Source organism: Pristiophorus japonicus, chromosome 12 (assembly GCF_044704955.1).
Source record: "Pristiophorus japonicus isolate sPriJap1 chromosome 12, sPriJap1.hap1, whole genome shotgun sequence".
Taxonomy (NCBI): domain Eukaryota; kingdom Metazoa; phylum Chordata; class Chondrichthyes; family Pristiophoridae; genus Pristiophorus; species Pristiophorus japonicus.
This window is the reverse complement of record NC_091988.1, coordinates 166455762-166463761: the sequence shown is the minus strand read 5'-3', so window position 1 is coordinate 166463761 and position 8000 is coordinate 166455762. Positions and strand designations below refer to the sequence as shown.

General features: G+C 44.0%; 1 protein-coding gene across 4 annotated transcripts in view; it reads left to right on the top strand.

Annotated features, from left to right (window-relative positions):
* The first annotated feature begins 431 nt into the window (after window positions 1–431).
* LOC139277536 (extracellular sulfatase Sulf-2-like) overlaps window positions 432–8000 on the top strand; it is a 383019-nt gene continuing 375450 nt past the window's right edge. For all 4 annotated transcript variants that reach the window (XR_011596105.1, XM_070896109.1, XM_070896110.1 and 1 more), the window contains exon 1: window positions 432–609. The gene's annotated coding sequence lies outside the window, so the exon portion shown is untranslated. The remainder of the gene's footprint in view (window positions 610–8000) is intronic.

Sequence of the window (8000 nt, the reverse complement as noted above, 5' to 3'; positions counted from 1 at the left end):
CTTTGCTGTCCAGTGATATGACTAGTATTTTCTACACTACACTTGTATTTATGGAATAGATTGCGGATGGAACCAATTAAGCCAGCTGTTTCCTGGTAAATAAAGTAAACCTTTTTCCCCTCTGTGTGCATAAAAAGCAGCTGATCAGATGGAAGTGCCTGTTACAGATGTACTGTGAATGCACAAATAAACTCTGCCAAGAATCTGCAAGGTCCTTGAATCACAGGCAGCTTAAACATAACCGATCCACTTAGTAACTTTCCCCACCTCACACAGCTCATTTACCAATTAGCTGTGCAAGGTACCAATCATAGAATTCTGGAGTGCTTTAGATGGAAATCTATGCTCCGCCTTTGCTTCTAGGAAACACCCAGCCTGCAGCTTTTACACTGGGTGCAAACAGAGTACAGTGACTAATCCAGGCGTGTTTCAACAGATGGTTAGAGCTGGCCTAATTCAGTCATCGCAGTTGAATGAGGTTGAGAGGAGAAGCCATTCAGAGCCCTTTTCGGAGCTGTGTGGTCTCAGAGCCTGCTGGCATTGTTAAGGGGACCCTTTTTGAGAAGCCCCGTTTCTCAGAAATGAGAGAAGACTGACTGACTGATAAAGGTAGTGTGAAGTGCTGCAGTTTCATGTTTTACTTTGTGAGCCTGCGCTCGATATCAGTGCTGTGCACCAGGATGCTTACAGTTACAGTAAGCTTGTACTGTAGTGAAAGTAAGGTAGTGGCATTTTATGGAAATAATCATTTTATAATGAATGTTTTAGTTAGGTTGCAGTAAATCCTATTCAAAGCCATTTGTGTCTGTGTTTCTTTCCTCTTTTACAATGTTTTCACCACTGTCATTTACTTCATGATGAGGTTAATATAGTCGTATTGAAGCCCAGTCTGACATAACAGTAATCAAGATGAATTAATTGAGTTAGTAAAGCTGATAATTTACTGTTCCTGTATATTGTGATTCCATATAAATAGTATATTTAGCTCCCCTGGCAGTGAATTGTTAATTATAGACAGCAATTCTGTGAGGTTATCTGGTTGTGGTTACAGTTCAAGATATAGTTCTGAATAGTCAGAGAACTTGACTTGTTGTTTTACCCATTTTGTAAGCTCTTTAATTTTAATTTCTTATAAAAGTTAATAAGGAGAAGCGCAGTTGATCAGCTCTGTGACATTAAGTAATGATGTTAACCTTTCCAAATCCCTCCAAACATGTGGTTCTCTCAGCCGGTTGTGTGGGAGCATGTTTTTTGGACTGTGTAATATCTATACAAACCCAATTTACGCTATTTGTATTCTGCTGCTGTATTCAATTCATTTGCTTCCTTGTGTGGATCTAATAAGAGTGTAATTTTCTATAATTTGTGTTTCAAAACCTTGTTTAAAATGGCAGCTATTTTCCATAATAATTGTGTATCTCTTCATTTTTAATTTCAATTTTGAAGTAATCTTTCCAAATGTTGCGTATTCTCGCAAGGTGAAATGTTTGCCTTTTTAAATCGAATTACCAATGATATTTGATTATCATATAATCTTGTTTCTGATTCTAAATACAAATCTTAATTTTGTTTAGACCATGCGATTCAGTTCAGGAAAATAATATAAAAAGTGCTTCTATCATTTGTGTATGAGGAAGTAAGGTTCAGTGAGGACATGGCATGATCAACATGCATTGCTACAGTAAGGGGCAGCAATTACTTTATCTTATAATTGCCAGTCCCACTATCAGCAGATTCTATTGGTGCAATAGACAATCAAACAATTCTTAACAAACGCCCAGAACTTTGAATGTACAAAGTAAAAAAGAGTAGTCACATTAGGGGTATTTATAGTATGTAAAGAATGTGCAGAGGAAAAGATTCAGAGTTGATTTGGTGCCTTTTCTGGTTATTTATTTTTAGTAGAATATTGAAAAAGAAATGTTACCATTCTGAAATAAATTGTAAGCTTCACTGATTGGAAATTGGTGGCAAAGCAGAAATAATCTCTTGACATCTTGCATTCCATTCTTTTCACATGCTGGAGGTACAAGGTCTGACTTCTGCCTTGAATGCTTGTGTCCCAAAGTATAGATCACATCTCATAGAATGCCTGTGATTGTGCTGGGATTTGGCCTGGTTGTGTTTAATAAGTAAGCTGGCATTGATCTATAGCCTAAATCCAATCTGAATACAGTTCAGAAACATTGGACAGTTTTTTCAGCAGTGCACCAAGATCTCCATACATAATTTAACTATATTTGAAAAATGCATTGTATTTTTGCCGTTGTATTTACCCATGGGTACAGACAAAATGTGTACTGATATTTGCACCTGCATTGTGCCTGCATCTATTGGGATGTACTCGGGATCTACTTAAATAATGAAATGAGATGAATTTTCCCCAGCGTATGCACAAAGGCATATTGCATGTGCAGATTAGATCCAGGTGAACCTCCAGTGTAATGTGAGCTCATTGCAGATGTAAAGAATCCTAATGTATTTAAAAATAATTTTTGAGCAACTTGGGATAGAGTATAGCCGCTGACCCTCCTGTAGATTGGATCATAGAAAATAATTATCCGCGTAATCTGTTGGAAGATGGACCCTTACCTGCTGGGGGAGCCCCTACATCTTCTGTGCATGTCACGTCAATGGTCAGGTTGCACACAGAATTGATTTAAATATTAATGAGGTGATTTGAATAGTGCATGATCTGCACAAAGCCAAAATTAGAATTCTGTGCACATTGGGGATTGACTGCTATAGCCCCAAATGTGTGTCTCTGAATAAAAATGAATTAAGCCATTGAGTTAAGAGAAGGCAAAGTACAGTGTGATACAGATGCTACATTCTGATTTTTCTTTAATTTCCACATTTGAATAGACAGACACGATTTCTCGTGTGTATACATAACCAGAAATATTTTCTATCCTTTTTAGTGTGTGAATTTGCTGGAACTTGACTGGACCACTAGAGGGAGCCATTTTGTTACAGTGCACTGCTGAGGGAGGAGACATTTAGCCTGCATAAGTGTACCTCCTGTTGACCAATCATAGTGGGCTGTGATTTGCGACCCCTACATGCCTGTAAGGGCCGCGCAAGTTCCGAGTTCAGGTATGCGCTGTGCGTGCACGAAAACCTGGAACTTGCGATCTGTGAAGAATTCTTTTGACAGATCGCACGCATCACCGGGAAAAGGGCCTCCGTGGGCGACGAGTTGGGCTATTTGATATCGATTATTTATACATTAAAAAACCTTGTGCAACAAGGTACGTTTATTTTTAGCCCCATTAAAACATGTGAATTTATTTTTCAAAAAATCACATTTTTGTTTTAAATATATAATTAAATATTTTTATTAATTTTAAATATGTAATTTTTTAAAAATGTATTTGATGTGTGGAGGTATTTTTTATGTGGTCCCATTCATAATTATGGAATTTCCGTATATAATTCCGTACATGGGACTCCCGTCTTTCATTGGTTGGGCCGGCCCATATGACCCCGGGGCGCTTGCGAACCGCCTGTGCCCCTGGGATATGTGGGCCTTTATGCATAGAAGCCCAGGAGCACAAGTGTCCGAACCACCCGGACCATCAGGTAATTTTTGCAGGTCGGAGGAATCCGACCATAAATTCAGCCCCGGTGATACTGACTGCCATGGGGATCTTCATGCTGTTGGCTGTGGAGTAAATTTCCCAATATGGATTGAAAGGAGTAGATTTTAACCTTTGGGATCCTGTTCCTCATGGCCCTGACAAAATGACTTAAAACTCTCCTTTTTGGGTTCTCTTCTGCTGCATTGATGTTCTGTCCTAAAATGGTAATCAGATTAGAATAGTCATAACACCTCGATTCACTTGTTACTGCTTGAAACAGGAGGTCGCTTCAGCAGCCCAGCGGTAGGTTCCTGTAAAAATGGCAGCAGCCAGATCGTCATCGTTAGCGGCATGGTTGAGACCGTTCATCATCATAGGCAGTCCCTCGGAATCAAGGAAGACTTGCTTCCACTCCTGAAGTGAGTTCTTTGGTGGCTGAACAGTCCAATACAAGAGCCACGGACTCTGTCACAGGTGGGACAGATAGTCGTTGAGGGAAGGGGTGGGTGGGACTGGTTTGCTGCACGCTCTTTCCACTGCCTGCACTCGATTTCTGCATGCTCTCGGTGTTGAGACTCGAGGTGCTCAGCGCCCTCCCGGATGCACTTTTTCTACTTAGGGCGGTCTTGGGCCAGGGACTCCCAGGTGTCAGTGGGAACGTTGCACTTTATCAGGGAAGCTTTGAGGGTGTCCTTGTAACATTTCCGCTGCCCGCCTTTGGCTCGTTTGCCGTGAAGGAGCTCCGCGTAGAGCACTTGCTTTGGGAGTCTCGTGTCTGGTATGAGAACTATGTGGCCTGCCCAGCGGAGCTGATCGAGTGTGGTCAGTGCTTCAATGCTGGGGATGTTAGCCTGGACGAGAACGCTGATTTTGGTGTATCTGTCCTCCAGGGGATTTGTAGGATCTTGCGGAGACATCGTTAGTGATATTTCTCCAGCGACTTGAGGTGTCAACTGTATGTGGTCTATGTCTCTGAGCCATACAGGAGGGCAGGTATTACTACAGCCCTTAGACCATGAGCTTGGTGGAAGTTTTGAGGGCCTGCTCTTCAAACACACTTTTTTTTTCCTCAGGCGGCCGAAGGTTGCATTGGCGCACTGGAGACGATGTTGGATCTCGTCGTCGATGCCTGCTCTTATTGATAGGAGGCGCCCGAGATATGGGAAGTGGTCCACGGTGTCCAGGACCACGCCATGGATCTTGATGACTGGGGGGCAGTGCTGTGTGGCTAGGACAGGCTGGTGGGGGACCTTTATCTTGCAGATGTTTAGCGTAAGGCCTATGCTTTCGTACGCCTCAGTAAATACGACTGCCTTATTAATGACGGTTTTGGTGAGTTAACCCCAAATGGTTAGAAACAGTTGCAATGCACACAAAAGTTGAAGTGAGGTGTGCTATTGCCACACAGGTTTCTATAGTCAGTTGAGTAGCATAATTATACATCGCCTCGTGCAGATTTGGATGTGGGAACAGAAATTCTCAGGGCTGGATTTTCAGCTTTGATATTTTTGGGGCGATAATGGCGGCAGGGCAGGAAAGTTAGTGCCCGGAAATAGTTTTCACCTCAGTAGGTAAGTTTGAGCAGCTGGGCCCTGAGTCTGGGGTGTAGCATAAGGGAGGCGTTGTACACCTCTCTTAGGGTGCTAGAATGGGAGACTCCCGAGCTAAAAAGGTGGGCCGGGAGTGTTCCGAGAGACACCTGGGGAGGGAAGAAAACCCTTTAACAAAAATACCACAAAAACATTCCCAACACATTGCCCATGCCACCACAACACAAATCGCTAAAAAAAATGAAGAGAAAAAGCAATCACACTTACCTTAGTAGTCCATTATTTACCGCTTTGGTGTCGGGATGGTTGAACTGCCTGATTTTCCAGGCGGTTAGTGCAAGGCTCGCTTTGGAGCGTAGTCCTCGGGCAAGAATCAAAACTCGCGCCAGTGTCGCAACCAGAGGTGTGTTGCTCAGCGCCGCTGCTAAACCAGACCCGAGGATCGCTGCGGGCCGCTGCAGGCTGACCGCTTGGTCAAAACATATCACCACCGCCATTGCTGCTGCTCCGGGATGAAAAACGGAGCGGAGAAGACTGGAAAATGCAGCCCAGTGGGTGCAGATAAAATTGGAAGAGATGTGGAATATTAAAGAGAAGTGTCAGCGTAGTTGGGTGGAAATCCTTACCATCTTGGGAAAGGCTCAGAGGACATTTCATTCTACTGGTCCGCTTAGTCAAGGGGAGAGGGCTAAGAAGTGATGGGCAAAAATGAAGTGAAAGGAAGCCCCAGGTGTGGGCCTGAGGCTGCAGGAAAGTGAAGGAACGGCCCTGTACCAGTAAGCTTGCTGCTGAAGTCGTGGTGGTGCTGCACGAGATGGTTGTGAGGAAGATGGCACTGTTTGCCATTTCACAGCATTGTCCCCATAGGCCAATGTTGCAATATGCCTGGAAGAAGCTGAAGGCAGCTAACCGGTGCTGTCATTGGCTGTATGATAACTGCAGGTGTTAATGTCCTTTCAGGGAGGGTAAATATCGGTGGCGAAAGATTTAAACCAATACGGTGGAGAGAGGGAAACAAAGAGAGAAAACAAAGCATAATGATGGTAGAAAGTTTACAATAAGTTAAAGGTTATGGTATACAGCAGAGCCTGGTAACTGACCATTCAGTACGGACACTAAGACAGCAGATAGGTATGTGGAGTATGAGGATGTGATTGCACGGATTCTTATTGTCAAAATAAACAAACACATCAGTCTCGGAGTGGCGATATTGAAGCCTTAATGTTTAATATATGAATGTTTGTAATATGTCCTTACTATACAGTCTAAATGTACACGAGGCCAATACTTGAGAGAAGGTCACTCTGTGACCAGTAACTTTATTTGCCAGTACTGAAGTGCTGAAGGTGGGTGGAGCTTCTCCTTTTATACCTGAAAGTCCAGGTTAGGAGTGTCTCCCACAAGTTCACCACCTAGTGGTCAATGTTCTCACGGTGTACAACTTAGGTCAGTTTATACATGGGTTACAATGACAGTTGAATACATGACATCACCTCCCCCCCAAAGTCTTATTGGGATCACACGTTAAGTCTCTCTGGTGGTTTACGCTCCCTTGCAGAGCGCCTGAGTTGGGGCTCCAGTTGTTGGGCGTTGGCCTGAGTGTCTGCTGTTTGCGGTGCCTCAGGCCTATCCAGACTGCCCACAGTGATTGGGCTCTCCTCCGCTTGGTTCCGGTGTTGGTCACCTGTGGAGGAGTGAACTCTACATCGTGTTCTTCCTCTGCTTCTTTGATGGGGTTGCTGAACCCCCTTTTTGTTTGATCCACATGTTTGCGGCAGATTTGTCCATTGGTAAGTTTAACTACCAGAATCCTATTCCCCTCTTTGGCAATCACAGTGCCTGCGAGCCATTTAGGCCCTGCAGCATAGTTGAGAACAAAGACAGGGTCATTGACATCAATACATCACGCCCTCGCATTCATAGAAACATAGAAACATAGAAACATTAAAGATAGGTGCAGGAGTAGGCCATTCGGCCCTTCGAGCCTGCACCGCCATTCAATGAGTTCATGGCTGAACATGCAACTTCAGTACCCCATTCCTGTTTTCTCGCCATATCTCTTGATCCCCCTAGTAGTAAGGACTACATCTAACTCCTTTTTGAATATAGTGAATTGGCCTCAACAGCTTTCTGTGGTAGAGAATTCCACAGGTTCACCGCTCTCTGGGTGAAGAAGTTTCTCCTCATCTCGGTCCTAAATGGCTTACCCCTTATCCTTAGACTGTGACCCCTGGTTCTGGACTTCCCCAACATTGGTAACATTCTTCCTGCATCTAACCTGTCTAAACCCAGCAGAATTTTAAATGTTTCTATGAGATCCCCTCTCATTCTTCTGAACTCCAGTGAATACAAGCCCAGTTGATCCAGTCTTTCTTGATAGGTCAGTCCCGCCATCCCGGGAATCAGTCTGGTGAACCTTCACTGCACTCCCTCAATAGCAAGAATGAGTGTCCTCAGGTTAGGAGACCAAAACTGTACACAATACTCCAGGTGTGGCCTCACCAAGGCCCTGTACAACTGTAGTAACACCTCCCTGCCCCTGTACTCCAATCCCCTCGCTATGAAGGCCAACATGCCATTTGCTTTCTTAACCGCCTGCTGTACCTGCATGCCAACCTTCAATGACTGATGTACCATGACACCCAGGTTCCTGTCATGGTAGTCACATTGTAACTGGCGCCTGCTCTCAACAATTTCTTTCATGGTGGGATGTATAAGGGATAACCTGGTTTTGAGCGTCCTTTTCATTAGCAGCTCTGCGGTGGGACCCTTGTGAATGAGTGTGGTCGGGATCTATTGGCCAACAGGAGGCATGATAAACGGCTTTGTAGGGAACCCCCTTGGATTCTGAGCAGCCCCTGTTGGATTA